Consider the following 27,511-nt stretch of genomic DNA (forward strand, 5'->3'; position numbering starts at 1 on the left):
TCATGATTCTCTCATGATCACTCATGATCCTTTTACAGAGTAAGTTTTGGAACATTAGAAGTAAGGGATGAAATAAAATACTCTCGCACCATTGCGACTAGACATGACATGACCTGATGGTTTGTCCTACTTTCTTTATCCATATTTTCAAAATCTCAGAGCGCAAGAGCCTGTAAAAACTCATGATCATGTGGGATATGAGTATGCGTGAAACAAGAACAAAGCACTTATTAGGGTAATTTACGTAATTTAGTAATTTACGAACGTATAAGCATGGCTTTTAGTAGCTATTAGTTTTAGTTTTGTACATTTTTTCCATTGTAGCTCAATAATAAATGACTAATATTGACTTTTAATGTAATATTCGTTCACAAATGTCCTACAAAAGATTATAAGAGGGATTTTTAAAAGCTCCCTTCAGTCGAAGCAAAAGTACATGATTGGAAGAGGCATTTGAAATAAGACAACACTAGCCATTTAATCGAAAAGCACAATTATTTAGTTTGATTTGGTTGCTGCAACTTAATACAACTGAATTTGATTGTGAATAAGTTTCAGAAACCCATGTACGACATGTGTGCCGTACTGGTACAACAATTTGTATCGATGGTGACGATATCGAGGTGGTTAATGAGTTTGTTTTCTTAGGCTAACTGGTGACTGCCGAAATAGATAGAGCTGAAAAATTCGGAGTCGCCTGAGGGGAGAATTTGTTCTTCAGTTGACTGTGATAGGCCGGTCACATAACCAGCATAGCCGAGTGCGCAGTAAACAATGTGGATTGACTAGGAGCGAGATGATTTGCGTTTCGCAAGATTGATTGCGCATGGTTGACGACGTGCAGCTACAGACCGAGTATAAGGGGCCCCACACACGCTCCGACGTGTTGTACAACTTTGACTCCGCCCCCAGGAAATTTGGTTCGGTCGGAGCCAAGTCGGACCGTCTGTGGGTAAGTTGTACGACTGTCGGACAGACGGTTTCAAAGTTGGTAAGTTGGTCGGATGAAATCAAAACAGTTTGATTTTGCTCAGACTTGTGGTGGGCGGAGTCAAATGTTGTACAACAAAGTTGTATTGTGTATGGTGTTGTTGTACAACACGGCTTTGGGACAGTTCGTCGAATGACATTTCGTCGAATGACGTTTAGTCGAATGACAATTAGTCGAAAGGACATTTGGTCGAAGGGACAATTAGTCGAATGGACATTTAGTCGAATGAAAATTTAGTCAAATGGACATTTAGTCGAATGGGCATTTGGTCGAATAGACATTTAGTCGAAAGGACATTTAGTCGAAGGGACATTTGGTCGAATGGACATTTAGTCGAATGGAAATTTAGTCAAATGGACATTTAGTCGAATGGACATTTGGTCGAATAGACATTTAGTCGAAAGGACATTTAGTCGAAAGATTTTTGATTAAATTTTAATAAATAATCCACAAGATACATGAATAAACTGATTAGAGGAATTCAGTGGACGTGAGGAAGTTCAATCAGTAGCGGAAGAAACGAGTACGGAAGCTAATGAGGATTTTTCACCTGAGCTAATAGAAACTTCTAGAGACCCTGGTGACCCTATTTTTCGGCCCATGGTCAAAAACCAATGATATCAATGTTATTTTGCCAATACTTCATCACAGTCGGCTTTGGAACATTTCATTGATTGACATTTGGTCGAATGAAAATGATTTACTTATTCTTTTCATTGATACTCTTTCTTCCACTCAATATTTATACAATAACTAGTTGACCCTGCAGACATTATCCTGCATAGTAGGCAAAATGCGCGATGTGAACTGCCCATGTGAAATTTCCATACGATTCTAAATTTTAGTTTTTCAGGATTTGTTCAACCTTATTCGTAATTTCGCGTGAGGGAATACCATATAAACACGTCGGAAACGATAACGAACATGTTTGCTTAAGGAATGAAGAAAATCCATCCAGCCGTTTTCGAGTTAAGTGGATACGAACACAGACCCTTTCATTTTTATATATAGAGATTAGTTCAGTATAAAATTGTCTTCCAACCATAATTCGTTAATTATTGGCCGTCATAGGCATATTTGTCCCATGTTTGCTGGGATTTCCAATGTACATGGGACAGTTATGCGTATAACGGCAGTAATGTCTATTCGACTATACGAAGCATCATTCGACTACATTTCATTGGCCAAGTGGTATAGATTCAATGTAGTCGGTTAGAGGGGTTCGCCGAAGTCAATATCCAGTCTGGAATAATCTCGGAATATTCACCGTTTCGTATTATTTTTGTTTTTATGAACCCATCATTATTTGGACAATATTGGAGCAATAGTTATATGACTTTTAGAAACACCGGAATACATAATTTATTTTTTAATCGTTATTGGCTAAAGTTTTTTTCCTTTAAATATCAATTCGACGGAACGTACTAAAGACTAAATGTACCAAGATCATAAATTCGAAAATCCGTTTTCTACCAAATGTCCTTCGACCAAAATTCATATGACCAAATGTACGAAGATTCTTCTTTCTAAAATCTGATTTCGACTAAATGTCCATTCGACCAGATGTCCGTTCGACGTAGTGTCCTTTCGACCAAACGTAATTCGACCAAATGTCCTACGCCTCTAGTGGATTAAAATTCATTTTCGACTAAATATACCTTCGACCAAATGTCCATTCGACGTAATGTCCTTTCGACCAAATGTCATTCGACTAAATTTCATTCGACGAAATGTCTTTCGGCGAAATAATACAGATTCGTACAACACTGTTGCTTTCAATTCCTCTGGTGGAATATTCAGGAGCAGAAAGTGATTTTTTCGATATTACAGAAAATAAGATAATATGCGATAATAACAATTATAATAATTATTACTGAATGATGATAAGATAATATTAGACCTGTGCACCGCCGCCGTATGAAAATTGGCCACGTCGCTTGGCCCCTTGCTATACAGCATATGCTCGGTCAAACATATTATTTTCTAAGACCGCCTGACACAGTAATTATTCAAAAAATGTCCCACATTTTCTTCAGGAATTTATGGAAATGCTCCTATAACGCTAACAGATATTCCCTTAAGAATTTCAGAGTCAGAGATTTTATGAAAAATTCCATTTGAACTTCCTTTGAAAATGCCTCCAACTATTAGATTTCACTTGGAATTTAGAAACTTTTTTAGGAATTCCTTCGAGAATGCCTCCATCGGAAAATCCTCCAGTTGTCCAACAATTCACACGAAATCCCTTAAATATAACTCTTTTAGTGATTTATTTGAGTATTTTTCTACAGACATTGTATTGGAAATATCAATTCCTTCAAAAACTTTTCTGAAAGTTTCTTTCAGGGACTCATGCAAGGAGTTTCTTCGTGAACATCTTCAAGAAATTCTCCATGAATTGAGTTTTTAACATTCCTTCAGATATTCCACAAAAAATCTGAAATTTCGAATAAAGCTTCGATAGAGAAAAAAAATGTAATTTCTGAAAGTATTTATCGGAAAAAAACCTGAAGAATTTTTCTAGTGAACTCTTGCAGAAATTTTGGAGGAACTGGTTAGAGATTTTGTTTTTTTTTTTGGATTTTCGGCCGGAAATTCTGGAATTGAGTTTGTGTAATGTTTGTTGAGTTTTAGAAGTAATTTAAAAATAGTTTTAGGGGATTTTCTGGAGGAACTCCAGAGAGAACTTTTATAGAACTTCTCAGAGAAATTGATTGTGGAATTACTGATAGAATTTTTGAGGAAGCGAAAGCGTGGAAGTTTCGGAAGAATTCGCGCTTGAGCTTTTGAAGCAAATTTTAGCAAAATTCATTTACAGGATTCCCAGAAAAAATTCTAAGGAATATCCACAGATTGAAAGTGAATAACCTTTCGAAGGAATTTCTGGAGGAATACATTAAGGACTTTCAAAAGGAACTCTAGGAGGACCTTCCGGAAGAAATCCAAAAGGAATACATGGAGGAAATCCTAGCTGAACTTTCGGAGTAATCTCTGGAGGAACCTCCGGAGGAATTCCTTGAGGAAACTCCGGAGGAGTTCTTGAAGGAACATCCGGAAGAATTCCTATAGGAAATTTTTGTGGAATTCGTGGAGGTACTTCCGGAGGAACTCTTGGAGAAACTTCCAAAGAAATTCTTTTAGGAACTTCCGGAGAAAATCCTTGGATAACTTCCGGAGGAATTCCTGGAAAAACTTTCTGTGCATTTTTTGGAGAAATTTACGTGGGAATTCCGGGAGGAACTTCGAGAGGAATTCCTAGAGGAACTTCCGGAGGATTCTGGAGCAATTCTGGGAGAAACTTCCGGTGGAATTCCGGGAAGAACTTCCTGAAGAATCCTGGCAAGAACTTCCGGAGGAATTCCGGGAAGAACTTTTGGAGGAATTCTGGGAGGACCTTGAATTTGGAACTTTGGAGGAATTCCGGGAGGAATTTTCTGAGGAATTCCGGAAGGTACTTCCCGAGGAATTCGTAGAGGAATTTCCGGAGAAATTCCGGGAGGAACTTCAGCAGGAATTCCAGGAGGAACTTCCGGTTGAATTCGGGTGGAGCTTCCGCAGCATTTTTTGGAGGAACTCCCGGGAAGAAATTCCTGAAGAATGCTGGCAAGAATTTGTGGAGTACTTCCAGGAGAAATTACAGGAAGAACTCTTGGAGGAATTCTGGGAGGACCTTGAAATTAGAACTTTGGAGGAATTCCAGCATGAACTTCAGGTTGAATACGGGTGGAGCTTCCGGAACAATTCTTAGAGGAACTTCCGGTGGAATTCCGGGAAGATCTTTCTGAGGAATTCTGGCATAAACTTCCGGAAAAAAATCCTGTGTACGAGCCTGTAACAAGCGCGGTGTCATCATCATCAATAGACATTGACCGCTGTCATCATTGAAAAGTAGTATGAAAAAAAAATTGTGCCCGGGACATCCTGGCTACGATTTGGCGATGGGGTAAACAATAGCATGACAGTAGCCTGGTTATGAATACAACTTTCATATACATCAGAGGATCCTGAGACCTTGTCTTGAGTAATTCTCGCTGATATCGGGCCACTATTTGCACGAGGTTCTCAAAAATGCCTAAATTTATATTCACTTGAAAGATTTCGGCGAGTATATGAAGGATCCAAGATAAATTACTCAGAAAGATGGACCCCTTCAGTTATACACAAAATCATTTTTATGGACTCCTCGATTTTTGTTAATTCTTGTATCACCAAAGCTGTCATAACTCCAACATTTTTCAATTGGTCAGCATCTCGTTCGAAAGCATATCGTTGGAAAGAGGAAAAGTGTGGCAGCCATATTGAATTTAACCGCCATTTTTAATTTATTGTTAAAAACTATTTTTTGACTAGGTCCGCAACAACCAAAATTGAATAATAATACTTTGTTGGAAAACTTGGCCTATATTGTGTTTTGTGTCCATTAATCTCAGGTGTGTGTTTTTTCTATAAATGTTATTATTTTGATGGCCCATCTGACCAACGAACATTATTTTTAAGGTTCATATGATATTACGACGTCATTTCCTAGATTTCACACACTGTTCTACGCCAAGTATGTTTTGAAAATGAAGAGTATATCTACCACAGCATTTTGCTTGGAAGGCTCAACATTTTTGAGCATGTTGTTGTTGCTCTTCACTCGAGTAGGATTTTGTTCCCTTTCGATGCGCAAAATTTGATTGATCTGTTGCTTTTTTTGAGCTGTTCTATTATTGTGTTGTTTTGTGAACGTCTGCAGCGTATTGCAGAATATAGAAAGCAGATCGCCAAGCGAACGTAACTGGGATTATTACTTATTTCTATCATCTGCATCGAATAGTTTGTTACTCGGAGAATTATCACAAACACCCCCATCTCAGATGATTGTGAAGTTTTATTTTGATTTCATCAACATATATTGCTTATCCCAACTGTTCCTGAATCTAAGAACTAAGAAATTGGACGGTATGATCACTGTTTGTATGTCTGTATGTCTGATTGTCTGGTACGATGAAGGATGCGCCCGTCTATTGCACTTTGCATTGAAATATGGATTATCGATGCAATTTAACAATCACGCGTTATTGCGTGTCTACAGTTGCCGAGTTCTTTTTCTTGAATTCCACTAAATAATATTTTCTGAAGGAAATAATTGTGTATACTGCACAATTGGCCACCATGGTCACCATTTAGAAGGAGACAGTGCAAGAAGTTGCAAAATGCGACAATGTCAGAAGAACATGTTCAAAACAAAAGCACGTGGTTCTTACACCGTTTGTTTTCGTCTGACATTCATTGTTGTCAAAATCCATTGGAATCATTGGAATCGACACCGTCACACTTTTGATCACAGTTTGGAACCGTCACACTTTCATACTGTGTTGTTCGATTTAGTGTGAGCAGCGCAATAAATTATTCAAATAAAGCGAATAGGCAGAATGAAATCATTTTCAGTGTACTCAGATTCTTAGACGCTGAGAGGGTTGAGCAAAGTGTGACGATCCATACAAAATGTTTAGATGTTTCATACAAAAAGTGTGACATAGGGGGAGGGGAGGTTGAAAATGTCTAATTTTTGCGTTACGTAATTAATGAATATTCCTTTATATTTGGATTCATTTGCTTTTTTTTTCTCATTTCGTATAATAGTATTGTATAACTATTTCATAAGAAAACAGCTTGTAGGAACTAGTCGAAGACCAGGATAATAAATAAATAACGGAGCAGTATTCAAGTTATTGGATTTGATAATTCAAGAATCTTGTTATTGGGGATTATAAAAGTCAACTAAACTAATTTTCGATTATTCTGAACATATTTTCCCTTACATGTTCATAATAATCGAAAATAGCTCTCGTTAACCGTTATAATCACCTATACAAAGATAACCTGAATGCGGCTCCATTATGCTAAAAAAAATGAGTCTTCCAGACAGATATGATCTTCATTTTAAAAACTTATTTGGCGTAGAATAGTGTATGAAATCAAGGAACTGATGTCATAGTATAATATTAACAGTGTTTTAGAGATACCAATTTTTTCAAAGTAATATTCTTCGGACAAAGACACCGTGTGCATGCTTATAATTGAAAAACACTGATGCTGACACCACAAATACGACGGTGGGTAGGATATTTGAGATTTGGAAATGTGAAATTGTTGATTTGGTTTTATTCGTCTCTATTTAGTTCTTCCTAAATTTTATTCCGAATTTCAGCTTCAGAAATCATATCTGAAGTATGTGTTGAATGAAATATGTATTCAGAATTAGAATTATTATTCCTTCGCTGTAGTTTATGCATTCATAGAGGAACCGGTTTGATGTGCGTTCCTACGATTATTCTCTTTGCTCGGACGTATCGAACCTAGAGGTAATTGACACCTTCCATAGATAACTATTATTGCCATTATATATGTCACACGGTGGTGTGGTACAATGAATTCTCACGACAATCGTTGCAAAACCTATGGTGGATGGGTGATGCAATTAGCCGTATTTTAATGCCCTCGCAATCATGAGATTGAACTTCCTTAGTCTAGGTAATGCTTTTGAAAGAAAAAATAATACAAATCTGAAAGATTTCAATACAACAATTGTATTAAAATCTTCCGAGATTGTATATGCCAAATTATTATACAGTTTCTGTAAGGTTTTTATGCAGAACTGTATTAAAATCTGCCATCCGCTGGTTGGGTGTAAGCATTCATTAGAATAAGGTATTTTTTCTCCGATAGCATTAATGTTCTCATAGAAAAGTGTTAAAGTATTGAAATTCCCGTTATTCAGTGGCCACCCGTTAGGGGTTGTCCAAATACAACGTGGACAGTTTAGGGGGCAGGGGGAGTGATATGGTGTGAATGTTCACGGTTCATACAAATTTGGGAAAATTTATATTTTACAACTGTCCACGCTGTGGGAGGGGGGTATCAAAAATTGACCAAAATTTTTCCACGTGGTATATGGACAGCCTCTTAGCCTTAGACAACCTTTTTTTTTGATACTCATAAACGTTTAAAAATTCAATTGAGGTACAGTCCTAATGACGCTGTATTCCATCGCTATATAACTCCATCCGAATAACATTAGGATTTCAAGAAATTCTTGTATTGTAAATAATGTTTGTTAATGTTTAGAAAGAAATGGAACTAGCAAATATTGATAACGAGAGATACCAGAGTTTAATTTCTATTCTAACTTTTTATTAACTATGTATGGTAAACTGCTCACAACCGAGTCAATTCCCATAACTTTATATCTTGCACAGTTCTTCCCAATAAACACGTTTTTTGCCATTCTCATATTTTGCTTAGCTACAAAGCTTATTTCGAAACAACTCTTTTCTTCGAAACACATAAAAAAACTCATAAAAGCCTTTTGCGTCAGCGTTTGAAAAAATGTCTTTGCTGAAGTGGAATATGGTCAAACCTGTTTACAAAATCAACTGATTTGAAGGTCATAAATATGATCCCATCAGCGTTCGCTTTCAAGTTAAAGATGATAACTGGTCTGGATGGTGTTATCCTCTGCTAAGGTAGATATGTCTGCATTTTATTTGCATTTGATTCAATTTAATAAACCATATTTAATGCAAACCACATGGCATTGAATGTGACAAATATAATTAGGGGAACTGCACCCAATTCCATCTCACATCACCAATATCATCACTTCTTTTGGCTAACATGCATGCTCACTGCTGGAAAAATCACAAAAATATGGAACAAGCCAAATACCTTCTATGGCTACGGACAAATCGTCGAATGACTTTTCGGGACTGATTTGCGATTTGGGCGTAACTTATCTTGTAAACAAATATTTGAAGGCGAATTCCTGCTGATGCAAGCATTCCATGAGTAAACCATGGTATGCAGCCAACGGGTTAAGATTTCCTCTTCAGATAAGGGAATTAGTTTTGGAAAAAAAACGCTTGCATTCTCCAGAATCCATTGTTTACAAATTAAGTTACGCCCGAATCGCTAATTGGTGCCGTTTAGACGAATGACATTTAGTCGAATGTTTAAAATGAATTTCAGCTCATAAGTCGGTAATAGGTATTATAGTGGATGAGTAATTAAATTTTGATTAAATTTTTCTCATCAAAACGAAAGGTGTTTCTTTAAAATAAAAGGAAACTTTGTTGGTTTGTCTCCTAGTTAAAAAGACATTATCACCAGCTTTGACCAGAGGTCGCATAGATTGGATTAAAATGAAATTTAGAAGACTTGTGTTTGAGAAAACTGCATATTAACAAAAGTATACACCAAATTTGAAAATAGCTCCGTGATTAGATCTAACGAGTCAAAATTGTCGATAAAAGTACCTGAATTTTACAATGATATGAATTTTATTTCATTTCGGTATCACGATCAGATCCATTTAAATATTTATATCTATTATACATCACACAAAATGAGAAGTATTTTTTCTGATTGTCTCTCGCTTGTAGTACTTGGAAAATGTTTCTCGTTTATACTTTGCATAGTTAAATGGTCCTTTGGTCCGCAAACATCAGCCAGCCATCGAGATTCTGATTTATATTAATCCACAAGATACATAGATAACCTGATTAGAGGATGTTAGTAAACGTGAGGAAATTGAATCAGTAGCGAAATAAAGGAATAGGAAAGCTAAAAACAATTTTTCTTTTTAGCACAAGGAAACATCTGGAGACCCTGGATGACTATACCAAAATTGAAAACTTGCAGAAATGGCCAAATATTGGGTGTCTTGCTCTCAATTTTACTCTTTTTTCAATTTTATTCACTTTTTGTTAAAAGTGGGACAACTCAAGATTGGAGATGTAGAACTTTCAGCAAAATGTGAGGAACTCTTTTTCCTGGCAAAAAATCATTGCTTTGAAATTATTCAGATTTTCTTCCTGAATTTATTCAAAAACTACATCCTAAATCTACCGCTAAACCAAGTCCCGAAGGGCTCTCGCTATAATTCCTGTTACCGGGAAGTAGTATTATGGATTTTGTATAGATTTAGGATAATATTAATTGTATTATTTCTTATGTTTGGGTCACCAGTTCTTACACATTGAAGATGATGTTAGTCCCAAACTTCATCTGTTGGTTCTCTGTGTAATTACAGCTGACCTGGCAATAACGGAGTAGCATCCGTGAGCGGTCAATCATGCTCATGCTCAGAATTGTTAGAACAATCGCTTGTTGAGTGCAGTTCAACACACATTTCGTTGTTCCAGCTTATGGTGAATTGGGACAAAACTGTTCTTGCTCCAAGTGATCTCACACTCAATAGTACTTTTCCTTAGAGGGTTACATATTTGAACACAATTCCTATCACGGGATCTGGCTGATTGGAGAGAAGTACGTCGAATTGTTTTTTGTTACAATTTTTTGTTACACTGACAGTTCCCTCTTCGAAGGTAAAAGCAGATGCAGACGTCTATTCGCGTGATCTGAGATTGGAACAGTCCTGCTCGCTACGCTGTCTTTCAAGCGGAAACATTTGCCATCTTGTGAGGCGTGCAATCCGCACTAATGCAGCACTTTATTGGTCCATTAGCATGATTTATATTGTATGTACGCTGCTAAGTATTCCTTCAGAAATACCATAAGAAGATTCATCTAAGGTTTCTTCAATAAAAAAAAAACTCAGAAGTTTCTTTACGATCTTCTCCAGTGATTTCTCCAGAATTCGTCATGAAATTAGGGATGTAACGCCAACAAAAGTTTCAGATGAGAGAATTCCAGCATGATATACGTGAAAATTCTACAGATATTTTCAGGATCTGATAAACTGAATGAGTATTCCGGAGAATTTCTGTAGAATAAATTCTTGCAGGAGGAATTTCCCAGAGTTTCTGAAGGAGAAATTCTCCACAAATCCCAAAGTAAGAATATTCCACAAATCTTGTATAACGTGTTCCCAGAATTCCTGAAGAATTTCTCCAAAATATCTGGGTGAAAGATTTTCAGAGAATTGGGGTTGATGGGGGAGGGTAGGCTGCAGCTCTTTTTTTGTGGAATAATTAACCCATAATTCCTGAAGGGGTGATTGTCCTTAGAACTCCTGAGGAAGGAATTCCCCAGAATTTCTGGAGGAAGAAGAATCCATGATGATTGGGATATACATTTCCCAGAAGTCATGGAGCAGTAATTTTCTAGAATTTCTAAGGAAGTAGCGTTCAGAATTAAAAAAAAAAATGCCGGTCGGCACGGGTCGAAAGTTCCCAAAAATCTTTGGAATTTCTTAAAGGGTGAAACTTCAGTCTTCCTGGAAGGAATTCTTCAGAATTCACAGGGAAGGATAAACCCTGTATTTTTTGTAAAATGAGTTTCCCACAATTTCTGGAGAATTTTTTTTGCCGAATTGCTGGGAGAGGATTTCCCTCTGAATTGCAGAAAAAGGAAATCTTCAAAATTCCTAAAGAAGCAATTCTTCGAAATTCTTTAAGTAGGAATTCTCCAGAATTTTCGGATGAGTGATTCCCCACAATTTCTGCAGAATGAATCGCTGGTGATGGAATTCCCAGAATCCCAGAAATAAAGATTTCCGCAAGAAGAAATTTTTCTGAAAAGGTTTCCTAAAAATGGTTGTACCAGGAGGATTTCTTGGTTTGGTATCAGTTATGTAAAGACGTGTTCGCTATTATTTCTAGCTCTTTTATGTGAAATGGTTCAATAGTGGCTTTGTCAGAAATGCTATGCTGATCACCGTATCGCACCATCTTATGGCACATTACATAAAAATGTCGTCAGTAATAATTACAGGTTTCTTTAAAAAATACAAAATCCGGTAAATCAGTGGCGTAGCTAAAAAGTTTAGGTTGTGGGAGAGGGGGAACTCTTATAAAGAGTTCCATCAGAGCATAAAATGTTCACATTCACGAGATAGGTTCTGCTCGTATTTTGACAAACGTCGCATGACTACTAAAAACATAGATTGACTTATTCAGTTTTCTTCTTCATAGATTTATTCATTTGATTGATATTATTGAGAATGGTTGCTGCGTTCGAAGAAAACATAATTGGCCTTGATTATATTGACTCTTGATGCTAAAAATGACCCTCAGTTCAACATCGGGGTCAGATCTATGTGACTAATTGTCTAAATCATCATATAAGTGTTCAGTTTTACAGTAATTTAAAAGTTAACGAAATCTAAATAAATAGTCACTGACTGATATTCGATCGGAAATTGTCAGTGTTCAGCCGAATATGAATATGTTACGAAGTGAGGGTGACAAAGAAGGCCAATAGGCTTCACCAAAAACATTCGATTATTTAGAACTCTGAGTTCGATTAAGCAACTAAGAGTTATGTTTATGTCCGAATTTTTCGTTCAAATACAACGATACAGATTTTTTACGTTTCCTAAGCTTCTTTCGAGCAAGTAAAATAATAAACACATCGGATCGTTTTCCAATTTTCACGAATAATCTCGCGAATAATTCTAGACCAACATTTGAAAAGGGCATAATAGCCAAAATGTATTACTCCTGATTCTTCGTCCACATATATAGCTATATATGTAGACGAAGAATCAGAAGGAATACATTTAGGCTGTTACGCCCTTTTCAAATGTTGGTCTAGAATTAGAAAAGGCTAGCTCCTACCGACATAGACAAAAATGGATATGCTTTCAACTTTTTTGCATCCCAGTTCATACATGAATTCCCTGTTGTATATGCCTTGAGATACTTGAGAGCTGCTAGCTTTTTTAATGGTTTATGCTGATTGTAGTCCATCCAAGAATTCTCTGGAGTTTAGGCCTTTAGGTCTGCACGGGTGTCCAAACAGCTGTTATTTTTCTTCTTTTTTAAAGGAATAATGCGCTTTGTGATCCTTAGAATAAAATTGGATATGCCCTCATAAATTATATTACTCCTGGTCTTCTGAGAATTTCCTTGAGTATACGTCCTATTAGCTATTAGATCTTTCCAAAGATGGTTCTGGTTTATGCTCTATGCGATCCAATTGGATTCATTATACAAGTAGACCTTAGGATATTAGTTTACGCGTCTGAAAGCCCAAACTCCAGGGAATCATTGAAATACTTGAAACATTTGGTGATAACATATGCAATTTGGGTCTTTGGATTGCTATAGAGTGGGGCGCAGATGTATGGAAAAACGCAAACTTCGTCCGATCAAGGGAGATCAAGGTTTTTCTGAATCGTTTTGGGACCCCAATCAACTGTGCAAAATATGAGCTCGATTGGTTGCAACCTCGCATGCCGCATCGCGTTTTAAATTTACATGGAGATTAGTATGGGAAAACGTACTTTTTTACATTTTTGCACTTAGCGGCTTCAATTTATCATCAATCACGTGACTCAATATGTTAGCATATAGTTTGGAAGATGCCGAAACACTTCGCCGAAGAAGGTACGCAGCTGGAAGGTCTACAAAAAATGTTATTACGTTTTGAAAATTGATTGCTCAAACTATATGCAAGAAATCAATGTTTCTGCCAGCACTACCGGACAACCTATGGTTATCGAAAGGCAAAACCCATCTTCCTTCTTATCGGATTTTTTTCTTTGTGAAATAATTCCGGATAGCTCCCATTAGCTCTGAAGCCCAACTATTTTATTTATTTTGAAATAACACTCAGTTAAATTATTGGTCTACGTAGTACGGAAGTGCTGGCAGAATAAACGATTTTTTGCATATGGTTTGAACACTCAATATTCGGAACGTTATAACTTTTTTCGTGGACGTTCCAGCAACGTGCCTTCTTCAGCAAAGTTTTTCGGCATCCTTTGGGTTATACTTTAACGCAATGTGCTACTTGGTTTACGATAAACTGAAACCTCTAGGAATAGAAATGCAAAAATATACGTTCTCCCATACTAATTTCCATACAAACTTCAAACGCGATGCGGAAAGCGAGGGAGCAACCAATCGGTCCCAAATTCTGCACAGTTGTTCAGGACCCAGAATGGCTTCGAAAAACCATTGATTTGAAAAAATGACCATGACGCCCCACTCTATTAGTTATGCATCATATTCAAGTAATCTAAACAAAAATTAATGTTTCGTCATACTCGTTTTACGTCCGTATAGAGACGTAAAAAAAGTTTGAGTGTAGATGTTTTTTTTTTCGGGAGAGATTTGTAACGATCTGGAATCACGTATCAAAACCAATTTTTTGTCTACTTTCGGTGGTTTGGTGAATTGCTCCTAGCTGCGGCAAAGTTGGAAATTGACTTCTTCAATGTTAGCATGAGAATGCTGTTACTGTTCAAGATCCTAAGTCTTGGGCTTCCGAAAGTACTTGAGTAGCATAGCATATGTCAGATGACAATTCTAACCTAAAAATGAACTCAGCGATTCAAAATTACTCTTTGATGAATGGCTCGAGCAACGTGGTGTGGTCAAAAAATTGCAGTGGCACGCCGGTCGATAATGGTGGCGGCGGTGGCGTTTAAAAATCGTCAGCGCACAGCTTTAGTTCTGATACCAGAAACAAAGGGAGTTTAACGCCAGGTCAACAACTAAAGACTTGATAGTCAATCATTATAGACCGAAATGGATAGTCAGCCAGAGTAGTACAAAGATAATATTGTATGAAACTCATTGTTTGCATGTTTGTATGTATCTTCCAGCATAACTTCTAAGCCCATTGACCGATTTCTACCAAATTTGGAACACAAATTCTCAAGGAGTCGACGATAGAGCTAAAAACTGCGGAAGACCAAGAGATAGCTATCCTTCGGGAACGAACAGCGCTACTCGATCACTCCATCATTTACCACGTCTTTGCATTCGACCACACACAAATATTAGACTCTAGTTTTAAGAAACAAAATTTACACATTCTCGAAACATGTCACATTGTAAACACACAACACACAGTCAATAAACGTACAGACACAGACAATTTGAGCAGTACGTACGCCGGCATACTACATACATTGAAAAACAATAGATGTAGTAGAGCCGATCAACAGATAGGACAGCCATCACAACACAATCCGACACAACCAGAGTAAAAGTGGCGCCAAACAGAAAAGTGCATCAAAAAGTTTCCGCGAGCCGGGTCAACTCAAATTTCCGCCCTACCTCACATAAAACAGGGCAAACGAATTGTGGTGACAAATAGGTCCTATGCTGAGAGCTAATGTGACAATAAAACGGATCATAGTTAGTGAGTACACTAAGCATAAAAACATAAACACAACATAAACACATTCATTGTCCACAGATTCCTTGAAAAAGGCACAATACATTTGTCCGAAACGTCGGATAAAAACATAAAACCCCGTTTTTGATCCCAAAAGACTGAAAGCCAAAACCTCAAACGTCGCCATCTTAGTCGAATCAATTAAGAAAGTTTTTAATAACCATGTGATAGGGTCAATTTAAGCGAAACACGTATTCTCTACCCAGAAGAAACAATTATAGAGAGATTGGGAGGGACATTTGGAATGCGGGAGGTTATTAGGGTTGAGTATTGATTAGAAAACGAACAATTCAGTATAACTTCTGAACCCTTTAGACATAATTTAAATTTCCTATTAGTTAGTTCATCCAAGTTTTTTTTGCCTTTCTCGTATACTAAGTATACGGTAAAGGCTATATGATCGCTCCAAAAACAAACTTCTTATAGAAGGCCCGGAGACCCATAGTGTTATATACCAATCGACTCAGTTCGACGAATTGAGGTGATGTCTGTGTGTGTGTGTGTGTGTGTGTGTGTATGTGTGTGTGTATGTGTGTGTGTGTGTGCGCAAAACTACTCAAAAAATGTCACTCATTTTTCGGGCACTTATCCTCAACCGATTTGCTCGCAACAAGTTGCATTCGACGCAAAATCCTGTCCCATTGTTTCCTATTTGAAATTGGCCGGATCGAACTATGGGATCGAGAGTTATGGCCAAAATACAAATTCATACGAAAAAATCGTGTAAAAAATGTCACTCATTTTTCGGGCACTTATCCTCATCCGACTTGCTCGCAACAAGTTGCATTCAACGCAGAACCCTGTCCCATTGTTTCCTATTTGAAATTGGCCAGATTGAGCTATGGGATCGAGAGTTATGGCCAAAATACAAATTCATACGAAAAAATCGCGTAAAAAATGTCACTCACTTTTCGGGCACTTATCCTCATCCGATTTGCTCGCAACAAGTTGCATTCGACGCAGAATCCTGATTCATTGTTTCCTATTTGAAATTGGCCAGATCGAACTATGGGATCGAGAGTTATGGCCAAAATACAAATTCATACGAAAAAATCGCGTAAAAAATGTCACTCATTTTTCGGGCACTTATCCTCATCCGATTTGCTCGCAACAAGTTGCATTCGACGCAGAATCCTGTCCCATTGTTTCCTATTTGAAATTGGCCAGATCGAACTATGGGATCGAGAGTTATGGCCAAAATACAAATTCATACGAAAAAATCGCGTAAAAAATGTCACTCACTTTTCGGGCACTTATCCTCATCCGATTTGCTCGCAACAAGTTGCATTCGACGTAGAATCCTGTCCCATTCCTATTAAAAATTGGCCATATCGGACTATGGGATCGAAAATTATACCATTTTTGCCTTTCTCGTATACTAAGTATATATATATATAGAATGCCCGGCGACCCATAGTGTTATATACCAATCGACTCAGTTCGGCGAATTGAGGTGATGTCTGTGTGTGTGTGTGTGTGTGTGCGTGTTTTTTTTGCCTTTCTCGTATACAAAGTATACGTAAAGGCTATATGTTCGCTCCAAAAACAAACTTTTTATAGGAGGCTCGGAGATCCATAATGTTATACACCGATCGACTCAGCTCGACGAATCGAGGTGATGTCTGTGTGTGTATGTGTGTGCGTGTGTAGGTGAGTGTGTGTGTGTATGTGTGTGTATGTGCGCAAAAAGTCTAGCCCACTTTTCAGGTACTTAGCCTGAACCGATTTGCTCGCAACAAGTTGCATTCAACGCAGAATCCTGTCCCATTGTTTCCTATTGAAAATTGGCCGGATCGGACTATGGGCTCATAAGTTATGGTCAAAATACTTTTTTTTAGACAAAAACGTGTGGAAAAGTCTAGCCCATTTTTTAGGCACTTAACCTTAACCGATTTGCTCGCAACAAATTGCATTCAACGAAAAATCTTGTCCCATTGTTTCCTATTGAAAATTGGCCTGATCGGACTATGGGCTCAGAAGTTATGGTCAAAATACTTTGTTTTAGACAACAACGAGTGGAAAAGTCTAGCCCATTTTTTAGGCACTTAACCTTAACCGATTTACTCGCAACAAAATGTATTCGACGCAGAATCTTGTTTAATTGTTTCCTATTGAAAATTGGTCGGATCGGACTATGGGCTCAGAAGTTATGGTCAAAAGACTTTTTTAGACAACAACGAGTGGAAAAGTCTAGCCCATTTTTCAGGCACTTAACCTTAACTGATTTACTCGCAACAAGTTGCATTCGACGGTGAATCCTGTTCCATTGTTTCCTATTGAAAATTGGCTGGATCGGTCTATGGGCTCAGAAGTTAAGGTGTATTCTCTGTGTCACGCAATAAATAAAAAAAAATGGTGGGCATGACATCAAATTCTCCAAAGGCAGGTTTATTTATCGCTTTATGGTCTGTCGAGCACCTAATGTGGTACGATAACATGGAATATATTTGAATCATTTGTTTGAGAAACTGCATAAGTTCATTTTACACTATTTCGAGAAAACAACAAAAAACTGTTTTTTAGCAAATTTGCACCGAATCTTTCGATTTCTTCGATACAGACCAATAGTTTTTGGCAAAACTCAACACCCTGGGGCACTTTCAGTGCAGTACTCCACAATTGCTCTTCAAAGTACGTGGACATATGTAGTTTCTCAAACAAACGAAATTTTTTTCATACATTCCTGAACAAAATTTTTTTTTCGTATTTTTTGCCAGAATATGTATTTTTGGACGAGGATTCAGAATATATAAAAATCTCATTTTGGCCAAAAATGTTACATATGCAGTTTCTCAAACAAACGGTTCATTTGTTTTCTGCAGCAACATGATTTTTTGGCAAGATTGATCATGTGAAGTAAATAAAATGAATCTATGACAAAAGGTCGAAAGACAAAAGGTCGAAAGGACAAAAGGTCGAAAGACAAAAGGTCGAACAGACAAAAGGTCGAAAGGACAAAAAGTCGAAAAGACAAAACGTCGAAAGGGACAGAAGGTCGAAAGGACAAAAGGTCGAAAGGTACAGAAGGTCGACCGGGACAAAAGGTCGAAAAGGACAAAAGGTCGAAAGAGACAAAAGGTCGATCAAGAACAAATTGATAGCAAGTTGGGTGTATTCCAAAAGAATTTATGAAATGCATTTAACTTCAAGCAGAAATAACACACTAACATATCAATCAAAGTTGAAGAATGAGCAATTTTCAAAGAAGGAGTAATTACTATGAAACAATATTATGAATATCTATAGATAGTTCTGTTAAAGATAAAAAAGATTGTTCATTTAGGAAATGAATAAAACTTGTATTGCACGAGACAGAGTTGTCCTATACAGTTAGCAAAAAGTTGCTCTTTTATTTTAAACTACTTTTGGCAACTAAATAAAATTCATTTAATGAGTGCGAATAAGAATGTCACTTCGATCTGTCAAAATAGTGTAATCCGCAGCCACGCAGGCGCACGCATTGAAAATACACCGGCGTGTTATATACGCCGGTGTATTTGATGTGCGGCGTGCACCATTTTGACAGATCGAAGTTACATTTAGAAAACTCAACATCCATCTATTAGTTGTACTCATTGAATGAATTTTATTCAATTGTTAAAAATAGTGAAAAATAAAAGAGTTTTTGCTAACTGTGTAGTGCAACTTTGATGCTAGATTGACTTTCTTCGTTTCAGTTCTTTGTCCATTTCAACCTTTTGTCCCTTTCGACCTTTTGTCCCGTTCGACGTTCTGTCCTTTTCGACTTTTTGTCCCGTTCGACGTTTTGTCCTTTCGACCTTTTGTCCCTTTCGACCTTTTGTCCTTTTCGACCATTTGTCCCTTCGACCTTTTGTCTTTCGACGTTTTGTCTTTCGACGTTTTGTCTTTCGACCTTTTGTCTTTCGACTTTTTGTCCCTAACCCAAATAAAGTTGTACCATTTTGGTACAGATTTATCATACTCGTGCTGAAAAAATCATCTTTTTGCAACTAGTTGCACAAACTATCATTTTCAATACTTTGCAATGAAACTGCCATAGCATCATTCCATGAACGAATATGTACAAGATACAGTATGACTCGATTTTTAGCATGAGAAAACTTTTTTGCCCTTGATTTCGTCTACACTCGATTTTATGACGGTTTTGATATGGTTTCTCCACGATCCAATTTTGCCACATTTTTAAAAGTCTATATAACGGTCAAAACCATTAATTGCTTTATATTTGTTCTATTTGACCTCTCTAAAGAATTTTTCTCGACACATTTTATAATGAGCGAGAAAGGCATCATCACCGCTAGGTGGATTAATCTGGGTTTTAGGTTGTACAATTCCCTAAAAACCAATTGCCCAACTCCTCAAAAAAGTAAAACCTCGCCATATGGTTTTTGTGTTAACTGAAAAAATTGTTTGACTCCGAAATGCGATCGTTAACACAATTAAAAACACATAATCCTTTCGTAGGAAGCATGCATTTGCTGGGTATGACGCAGTGATATCAGGCGTAGTTGACCTTGTAAACCAATTGATCTGAATTCCACAACAGTTTGGAGAACATAGAACATCTGCATCAAACCAATTTGGACTGCACATAATGCGCAGGGCCCTCCTTAGCCGTGCGGTAAGACGCGCGGCTACAAAGCAAGACCATGCTGAGGGTGGCTGGGTTCGATTCCCGGTGCCGGTCTAGGCAATTTTCGGATTGGAAATTGTCTCGACTTCCTTGGGCATAAAAGTATCATCGTGTTAGCCTCATGATATACGAATGCAAAATGGTAACTTGGCTTAGAAACCTCGCAGTTAATAACTGTGGAAGTGCTTAATGAACACTAAGCTGCGAGGCGGCTCTGTCCCAGTGTGGGGATGTAATGCCAATAAGAAGAAGAAGAAGAAGAAGATAATGCGCAGGGGCTCTAGGAGTCGCAGCAAGCATTTGTGCGTGGACGGACGCATTTTGTTTCTGCTGTCAAGTTTTTTTTTTTAAGTTTTTCGGCCGATTATCAACGATTCTGGAAACCGCACAAGTCGAATTGATTGCACTCGTGATAAGCAACGCCGTCAGTTCAATCGCCGGAAGGACTCCAAGCTAGAATTCCAACGTGCTACCTGGACGCAAAATCCAGACGTTAGGCCTCTGGAGAAGCAGTGCCCATGATAATGATCTGCAGTCAGCTGCCATCGTTGGGTATCGAGACTTTCTCATCATGTTCGAAGACATATTTGGATTCAGCGCATGGTTTCAAAGACGGGATGTCGGCTCGGGGGATGTGTCTCGATTCAGATGGCTGAATGACACCATTTGGCAGTTCTTCCGAAGCTGCTAGCAATGGAAGGATAAATTACATTGGTGGGCCAGTTCTAATTATTCTATTTTAGGGTAATAAGGTATAAAAGACCCCCCTAGTCACCCGCGGGGAATGAGTTACACCATCTTACCCTATTATGTTTTTGATGCTTCGTAAATCATATCATTGAGGCTAGAACATCTGCATCAAACTAATTTGAGCTGTATGTGATAGGCAAAGTCATAAGGGACTTAGATGTATATTAGGGTGTCCTAAAATTGGACAAAGTCTGGAATGTGGGGGGCTCAACTTTCAAATGAAAGCTTAGGTTATAACAAAAGAAAAATGAGCGTTAATATGATAAATCGACATCAAAATAATTTAATTGGATTTACTCCGTATTCTTGTCGAAAAATAAATTTGGTACAGAAAACAATTAATTTCCATGTTATCAAGAAACATTTCACAGTCCGACAAACCATGACACGATAACTGAGCATACTTAAGGAAAGGTTTGAAGTCATATCCAACAAACTATTTGAACACTCACCTATAGACTAACTAAGCAATTTGTAGTTCGTCATGTTACTGCTGTTCAATTGTTGGATTTTCATTATAGCACTCAAATGAGTGTAATGCTTATAAAAGCACTCATTTTGTTGGTATGAAAAAGTAGGCGGTTCTTCACTTAAACATGAATTGTAAAACGTCTTTCTCAATCTGCAGTAAATCGTTAATAACTTTTAAACGGATAGAGATAGAAGGTTGCTATTTTCAACAAAATGTTTTTGTGTATTTAGTTTCAAATGCCATATTATGGATACCCATTATGAATGCATTAATAGAAAAAAATATCATTTCAGGGCATTTAAAGCATCAATGAAAAATATATAGACCTAAAGCAAGCCGTATCAATATTTTAGCATAAAGTTAAACTCCTAAGTTGAATGTAAAAAAATATAAAATGGATGGGTTCCATCGTTTTTTTTTATATACAATTTTTTTCAATGTTCCCTACGAAAAATGCCCTTTTTTCATAAAATCCGTCGGGGCTACCCCTAAACGTTATTTCCCAGAGTTGTTGTAGAACAATTTTTCTTTTGTTATACCCTAAGCTTTTATTTGAAGGTTGAGCCCTCAACATTTCAGACTTTGTCCAATTTTAGGACACCCTATTGGACATGTTGGGTTGATTTTGGTTTAATATCAGGCCAACTAACTTGTAGACCAATTGATCTAAATTCCAGAACAGTTTGAAGAACCTACAACATCTGCAAAATACAAAATACGATTTTAGAGGCTGAGAACTACAAATGCAGCACATGAGCATCGCGAATACAAATTTACTGTCGACCAGATAATTATTACCCTTCCATCGGAATCATGGTTCGCCCTGTGAAAAGCAAAGACGAATGTGTTTCCTTCTGACAGTGATGAACTTAATTCAAATTTCAAAAATCACTCAACAAAGACTCAAAAAAAAATTCTTCCTTATGGTGAATGTGATTGCTTCTTTAAAAGTAGGTGTACGCCCAGGATAAGATAATGGAGGGTGTGATCCCTTCTTTAAAAAATAGACGTTTTCCCGGAATAAGGCATTGGTGAATAGTTTTGCGTCTATAGAAATAGATGCATAAGGTGATTCAAAATCAGTCATTGTTCCCAAACAGTGAAATCAAAAGTGAAAGAACTGCGAATCAAACTGGCAATTCCAAGCAAGACGGGTACAAACAGCTAGTATATAATATTCATAAGTTAAAAGTCAGTATAGGGCACTGCACGGACTGCTTTGTCTCTTTTCCGCTGCAAAGAAATTAGAAAACAACAAGGCCAGTAAACGTCAAATTTCATGAAGAACGAAAGAGGAAGATATTCATCCGTGCAGTGCCTTATAGTCAGTTTCAGTGTCCGTTGTGTCGCATCGCAATAATTCCATTAATGTCGTAATTAGAGCATAAAATAATCATCTTCTTGAAGCAACTTCGGACCGAGTTTTGACCATCAGAGCATGATTATTCAAAACATAGAATGATTTACTCAGTTTTCCACTTCATGGTATCACACATTTTATTACCTTCATGATAGGGATGTATGACCTTCTGAGTTAATATCCCTCAAAACAAACCAGCAGTCTTAATTACATTAATTTTTGTCGTTAAAAATGTGTCTCAGTTGAACGTCGGTATCAGATCTATGTGGGTATTTATTTAAATCATCGAAAATTTGTTTAGTTTCACCTTCGCTCTTCCTTAGCCGTGCGATAAAATGCACGATGCAAGACCATGCTGAGGGTGGCTGGGTTCGATTCCAGGTGCCGGTCTAGGCAATTTTCGGATTAGAAATTGTCTCGACTTCCCAGGGCATAAAAGTATCAACGTGCTAGCTTCATGATATACGAATGCAGAAATGTTTAATTAGCTTTGAAACCTCGTAGTTAATAATAGTGGAAGTGCTTAATGAACATAAAGCTGCGAGGCGGAAATCTCCCAGTGGGGGATGTAATGCCAATGAAGACGAAGAAGAGTGTTTAGTTTCACGGATATTTATTAGTTAGTGAAATCTAAACAAATACTCACTGACCAATTTTAATTAAGAAATTGATAGTGCAGTGCTGAATATGAACATGTTTAGAAGGAAAATGCCAAAAAGACCGATGAGCGTTGCGAAAACAATCATTTTTGGAAACTTAGTTGAAAATCCAAATACCTACATTGTACACGAAATACATTGTCCAAGTGCCAAATAATGTAACCGTTTTTCAGTCAAACTGTTAGAACCCGTCGCAATCTATTCTGGGTAAAAATGTATAATTCACACACGCCAAGCCTAGAAACCGACGCATTCGAACAGACTAGTACCGCGATTGTTACTCACTTATCAGCTGTAGAAATCCAGTGATGTTTAGACACCGATAAACCAACAGAGATGCTGTTATAGGCGTAATTACTAATTAGGCCCTCAATCAAAAACTCATTTCTGGAGCGAACATATATGCAGCCGTTTCATTGCACCTTTATGTACGAGGAAAATACTAAAAAAGCACTTTCCAGCAAATAAGGATGATAGTGTTGACCAAACAATAATAAGCTAATAAATCAGTAACAAAATATGTGTGCTGCAGACTGTTACACCACGTGAGGTGGTTTTCAGACTTCAATGCTAAATAAGTTTGGAAAAAGAGAATTCATTACAGCTCATGTGACAATGGTCAATAAATGAATATCCACAGCTTCCCTTATTTCAAATGTTATCCTCTGAATATAAAGTTGAATTTCGGGTTTACATCAACTTACACAAATACCAGTCGATAGTTAACATCCACTAAACAAGCAAAGAATCAACATAAGAATTCCAGCTTTATATTGAACTGGTTTGCTCAAGCTATCTTGTTCAACGTTTGCTGAGATGGCAATGTGACAAGGGTTTTTAATGTTGTTGATGGAAATTTTTGAACGAATAATTCTTCTTCCACTAGAGTTTGTCGTTTTCTTACGTTCCTACATAAGATTTTCCAATTAATATGTTGCTTCTTTTAATTCTGACTGTTATTTTCCTTTTACAAGAAAGTTTCGATAGTATTGTTTATATTACTTCTTGTTCCAGCTAAAAGTACTTTTTTGATCAATTCAGGTGGGCTGGTGTGGTGTAACAACATCGAGAATGCAAAAAAAGAACGCAAGCTTCTAAATCATAATAACGCCAACAGTTGGAAATATAAGCCTCGTTCTGAAGAGCCCAAAACCTGAATCGAATTTTAGAAATCGAATGCAGTAACACCGACCACTCTAAACCATGAAATTAATTAAAACCATCGCGGATAGCATCAAGCACTGAACTGGAAATAACATAGCGTTAACTTGGTGCAGTCCATTGTCTCCGTCCACTCTTATAACTTATGCAACACTGTCTCGTTAGCTTGATTCATCACTATGTAACGTCTTTGGGCTAGTCAGGGCTGACGACAATAAACCGAAAACCTTCAAACGTTTCTTTCCAGTTGAAACTGCCACTAGATAGATACCTGACCAATTCGACTTATCTCCGCGATCAATGCCACACAACTGAGCAGTATTTCAGGTTACCACGTCTGCTATTTACAGTTTAGTGATACCGTCTTGCTTAAATTTGAGATTAATTATTACTACACTCTCTCGTTCACATGAAGAGTTTTTTGGATCACTATCGAACACTAACAACGTACAAGCTACGGTCAAGTTCAATTCGACTGGTCTCTCTTTTCAAATATTCATTTTCACTCAACACAATTTCGGTTGCACACTTTTTACTTAAAGCGGAAGGAAGAAAGTAGGCACAATCTGTTCAGTCACCTATGACTTTTTTTCCCCAAAACCATAAATCAACAACCCCGTCTGGAAACTAACCTGTGACTTAAAATAAAACCAAACTTCACTCAATATCACACTAAAATCTTCGAACCGATGGCGCGCACCTCAACCTCAACACATCCGATCACAAGCGAACCGTTTTCCCCAAATTAGTTCCGATTCAATTTACCAACCGCTCGAAAAACGCGTCGTAATCCGGCGAAGCCCACTGGCGAACTGAGGAGATCATCCGAACCGAAAAACGCCAAGACAGCTCTATCAAACGCGAAATAACACCTCAAAGGTCTGTGGGACATTAAACGTGCTGACGATCATCGGGGTTTGCGGTGCCCACTGCAGGCTGCTGCCCACAGACCTTTGTGCTGTTGTTATCGTCATCATCGCCAGCGACGACGGCGGCGATCATGGGGGCAGGCTCAGTCCAGTCCGACCAATCCAGAGAATGGAATGCTTTACCGGAGTGAACAAACATCGCCGGTATTCATCCCTCTCATCGTTCAGGGAATGGAAAATTTATCGTTCTTGGTGAAAAACATGCGGAATATCTTCATAGTCGCAGCATTAGGCAGAATTATTAAACAGAGAAAAAAAATTCTTTTTTTATTTTGAAGCTTCAAATTTTATATTTACTACCGCCATTAGTGAATTGAAATTCATTAACAAATAATATTATACGTATATAAATTAATTATTATAGGATTTGTACATATTTTCTACACATCACCTCTCCTAATTGTGTTTCCCTGTTGTAATAGTTTTTTATGTGTTTTAGAGATAGATACATTAGCACATGTGGAATGCATATACTGAGAAATGCAACTATGCAAAGACAAATCAAACGTGACACAAAAGTAAACAAAACAAGAATCGCGTGCAAGAGCAGGCGAAATAGTCTAATGTGACTCTGCAGATAACCGGCACTTGAGTGTGATTGTTTTAACACCTTTTTTATGCTAGAAATGATACCCCACTAATGACCATCGTCTTTGCTGGGCGGAAGCTTCGATGCTAATGAGTGCTTTCATTAAACCAACTTGCACAGCCAGCGTTGTTGATGACGAAGCTTCCCTCGGTCCCAGTTGGTAACCTATGCGATTTTTTTACTCCCTGTCCAACGTGAACAGTAATGATCGGGAGGAGGCGGTCGGGACTCGCGAGTTTACATCGCCTCAGTGGAAATTGCTGCTTGAACGAGATCGGCACTCGTATTAGCAGTGATACTTAAGTAGCTGAGAATGAATTGAATAAACACTGGGTGTGCGTTTAACGAACAAGAATCGGCATCCCGTTGGCATTTTTAATTGTGCTGCGCGAGAATGACGCACTACGTGGTTTAATTTCTAGTAATAAAAAGAAGTTTGAAGAGCTAACTACTAAAATGACGCTATAGAAGGTAATTCAAAAGATATCATTATCCATCTAAATCTAACTAATCATATTTCGGAGAATGTTGTTATATAAGCAGTAGAAGCAAAAGTACACGCATTTTTTTATTATGAGTCAACTACGGATGTGTTTTCCCTAAAATTCAGTCTACGTCGATAAGCATCCATTCTGTATTTGAAACTTCTGGTAAACTAGGTATTCCGTGTTTGATCAACACTAACGATTTCTGTCTAGAATAGCAAATTACTTTATTAATAATCATATCATCTTCCAGAGCTGCGGTTAAACACACGAGCTGGGAACAGCTTTCATAGTGATGGACGATATGCAAAGGCGCGTGATCGGGTGGTGGCCGATCAATTAGAGAATGTGCAGGTTGAAGACCTGTAACCGTTTGATTAAACATTGTAGATTTTTGTTTTGTAATTATGTTGTTTTGTCGGAGCCTGCACGTTTCTTTTGTAATACCAGCACAACTACCACAGCAGCGCTAGGGTTAAGTAAACCAGCCACTGCCAATAATTCATTGCCATGTTGGATGAAACGACATGCAAAATAGCGGGATAACTGTGGAGGGTATTTCCTCTAAAAGAGAAGCCATTTCCCTATTCCGGCTTTTTTGTAAATCAGACGTCCGTGTGGTAAGACGTGTTTAGTGAGTCAAGTTGTGATAAGTGAACCAGACCACTCCTCCCCAACCCCACTGGAGATCTGGGGAAGACGTGTTCAGGACCTCTACATTCTATTATTTTGTTCTATCTAGCACACGATTCGGTCCGCGAAGCCAACAAGCTTTCGGGCCTAAACAGTTAAGGATTGCGTCGTCCATAGTTGGACGAATCCTCAGGAGTTTCCTTAATTGTCAAGGAGGATTTTCCCTATCGGCTGTCCAAGGTGGCGAAGCAACGGCCGGCCGATTGTGTCAAAGAGGGAAGACGCCTGCAACGTACCGACCAGCAACGCCCGCTGGCGCCGTCGGTCGAAAATCGTCCACATCGACGGACGAAATTCTATTCCGGCGAGATTCCTGGCCGCACAGCTGGACTGGAGTCGCTGTGCCGGATATTCCGGCCTCTACCATCGAAGCAGCAGCGTTATGTACCGGTTCCAACAAGATGATAAGATCACGCTTGACACAAATTTATTACACAGAGACAGAACAACACCCACAATTATGAACAAATAAAATGAATAAGTAATGCGAAAGTTCCTGTGTTGTTATTTTTTACCGCGAAAAACCCTTGATTACCCAGTCCAGAAGTTAGCCGACCCTGGGATTGCATAATGATCGGAAAGTGACGATATTTGGCCAAAACTAACTTCAACATTTTTTTTGTTTGATTTTCTTATCTGAACCCTGTTGTATACTTAGAATTATTTATAGC

At 37.9% G+C, this 27,511-nt stretch overlaps 1 protein-coding gene across 6 annotated transcripts in view; it reads right to left on the reverse strand.

Annotated features, from left to right (window-relative positions):
• LOC134224622 (retinol dehydrogenase 14) overlaps window positions 1-27,511 on the reverse strand; it is an 86,402-nt gene that overhangs the window by 48,273 nt on the left and 10,618 nt on the right. Inside the window, exon 1 of one of the 6 annotated variants that reach the window (XM_062704046.1) lies at window positions 24,777-25,079. The exons of 3 other annotated variants lie outside the window; for them this stretch is intronic. The gene's annotated coding sequence lies outside the window, so the exon portion shown is untranslated. 2 more of the 6 variants (XM_062704048.1, XM_062704051.1) reach the window with 2 other exon arrangements.

This window comes from Armigeres subalbatus, chromosome 3, assembly GCF_024139115.2.
Source record: "Armigeres subalbatus isolate Guangzhou_Male chromosome 3, GZ_Asu_2, whole genome shotgun sequence".
Classification (NCBI taxonomy): domain Eukaryota; kingdom Metazoa; phylum Arthropoda; class Insecta; order Diptera; family Culicidae; genus Armigeres; species Armigeres subalbatus.